At 40.0% G+C, this 2,423-nt stretch overlaps 1 protein-coding gene across 1 annotated transcript in view; it reads left to right on the top strand.

Moving 5' to 3' along the window:
• LOC125984791 (BTB/POZ domain-containing protein KCTD16) overlaps positions 1-11 on the top strand; it is a 22,678-nt gene extending 22,667 nt beyond the window's left edge. The window contains exon 2 of the mRNA XM_049746998.2: positions 1-11. This exon is cut by the window's left edge and continues 1,266 nt beyond it. The gene's annotated coding sequence lies outside the window, so the exon portion shown is untranslated.
• Positions 12-2,423: the final 2,412 nt, after the last annotated feature.

Here is a 2,423-nt window from a genome sequence, read left to right as displayed (position 1 = left end):
GATAAAAATGATGGTGAACCTTCTTGGTGCACTCACTAAATAAAAACTCATTGACAGACAATATCAAATTTATCATACAAAAATGTTTTGTTCTTATAAGCTAGGTTTATGCTAAAATAGAGACAAATGAACCATGAACTAATATAAAATACAGTTTATGTAGTTCAATTAGAATTTTAACTTGCTACAAATTTTGGGCCCTATTTTTGTGTCCAGCATAAGTCTTAATGTGCGCATTGGGTGGAATTTTCTTTCTCTTGGCATTTTCAGAAATGGGCGTTTGCGCCGTTGTGATAACACAGCCAACTTGATTCCCGCCCAATTGAAGCAGCTCCCTTCATTCTCTTTAAACTCTAAATGGAGGCAGAAGTCCATGCAGGAGATTGGTCAGTAAATCAGCCATTCAAAAGTCAGTTTGCACAAATTGTCACGCCCGTGACAGAGCACGCTCAGCCGTCAACTTCCCTCAGCCACACCTCTTCGTTATCGTCATGTCTGTCACCTGCTCCCTCTTGTTACCTGATGTATTTAAACCCTGCCCGTGTGTTCCTACTTGTCTTGTGTCAATAAAGCTGACTTTGACTTTGACTACTGTTGTGTTCCGTCCCTGTCCGTACCCAGTGTTCCTGGCGTCTGGTTTTCCCCTGGTCTGTCTGGAGGCTCAAGGTCAGAATTTTAACCTTGTCCCAGTGGACTTCTGTCGGTCGGTCTGTCTGTCTGTCTGCTGGCCGTGAGTCTCTATCCCGTCTGTGTATTCGGTTCCCCACCTACCTCCCTTCCAACTCCCTTTCCCTTCAATAAATCCTGGTTCAACTCATTCCTGGCACAAATAATACAAACAGGTCTGTGGCTTTATCAATGTTTTACGAAACATATATAAACATGCGAACTGCGCTGCTTGAGAATTAAATTGATCTCCACTCTAAATATAAAAAAGGTCTACGAAAAAATTGAGGATCCAGATTAAACCTACAAAAAAAAAAGGAAAAAATATTAGCTATAAGGTTCATTCCAGTTCAATTTACTTGCCCCTATCCAGGAACCAAAATTGATGCTGTACAGTTCTATGCATCTACAATAGTGAACATACAATATTGTAATATAATACCTCTCACATTGACAATAAAAAAAAGGCAGAATGTCTGATACCACTATGATATTGGGCAACATTAGATTTGTCAGCGGTGCCTAACGAAGGGTGCACAGACTTTGTAACTACATTTTGACTACTATTTCTAGCAAAGTCTTCTGCACTTGCTAGTTTCCTCGTGGCATCGACAAAGAGCGTGGCCTGGGGATCATACTGCATGCTGGGTAGCCTTAAAACAGCCTGTGTGATGATAGATGAAACAATACTTCTCTCCTGGGACAGACAGTGTCCTCAATGACTATGAAAAATGCTGGAAGGGCTGCATTAGGCAGCAACGTGACAATATCCACTTTTAGCAAAAGACACTTTATTGTGCTGCCACAACCCTTCTGTTCACAGAGTTGAACATTTTGATTTGGCACAGAAATGTAAAAACTGTTCATCCAAAGTTAACAAAAACCCTAACAAACATGTATTCAGTATTATTTATTTATGTATTTATGTATTCATTGATTTATTCATTCATTCATTTTTACGTTTTTGAACTTTATTTATTTTTTTACTTTTTACTTTTAATTTTTTGTTCCTTATTTATTTATTTATTTGTCATCTTAGTAGATAAATATTGGTTATGAACCGCAACAGATGATACAGATTGTATGCTGTTACATTGCATTTTTTTGTGTGTGGAATTGACGGTTTCTATAATTGTGACAAGATAGTGGCAGCATTAAGAGATGGATTAAGCCCAGTTAGTCTCCACTGAAAGTGCACGGCCCTCCACTAATCAAAAGTATCCACTTCCAAAGCCATTTGGAGAGTCTATCAAAACCTAATCTGCTTTACATGTCATTTTTGTTTATACTTTGTAAGACTCCTATCGGTATGAAATCCTAATAGGCTATTAAAACATAAATAAATCCATGACTTTGTGCATAGTCGTCAAGGTGTGACCCGGCCGGTGCGAGTTGACCTTGGAGGCCTATCCCACACAAGCACCTGACTGTGGCCGTTGCCACTCCGCTTTCTCCACAGATCAATAAGCTCAGATCCTACCCCGGCCTCTCAAGCTTTATAGTGGATCGATAACCGGCATCCTCTTCTTGGATGCAAAGTTACATTAAATCTTAAATCAGAAAACATCACCGGCGCTGAGAGCCGGCTGCAATTATCCAGCAAGGCTGCCGGCCAACTTTGCAGTCCCCACAACGTCTCCCTTAAAGTACAAGCAATCGCTGACAGCGTGATTACAGTGTTTGTAATAGGAAATTACTGTAAAGGCTGAGGGGACTTAAAAATGTGAGAATTAGCCTGTTTATCAGAAATAGGCGAC

Source organism: Syngnathus scovelli, chromosome 1 (assembly GCF_024217435.2).
Source record: "Syngnathus scovelli strain Florida chromosome 1, RoL_Ssco_1.2, whole genome shotgun sequence".
Classification (NCBI taxonomy): domain Eukaryota; kingdom Metazoa; phylum Chordata; class Actinopteri; order Syngnathiformes; family Syngnathidae; genus Syngnathus; species Syngnathus scovelli.
The sequence above is the reverse complement of the archived record's forward strand: the minus strand, read 5'-3'. Positions and strand labels throughout refer to the sequence as shown.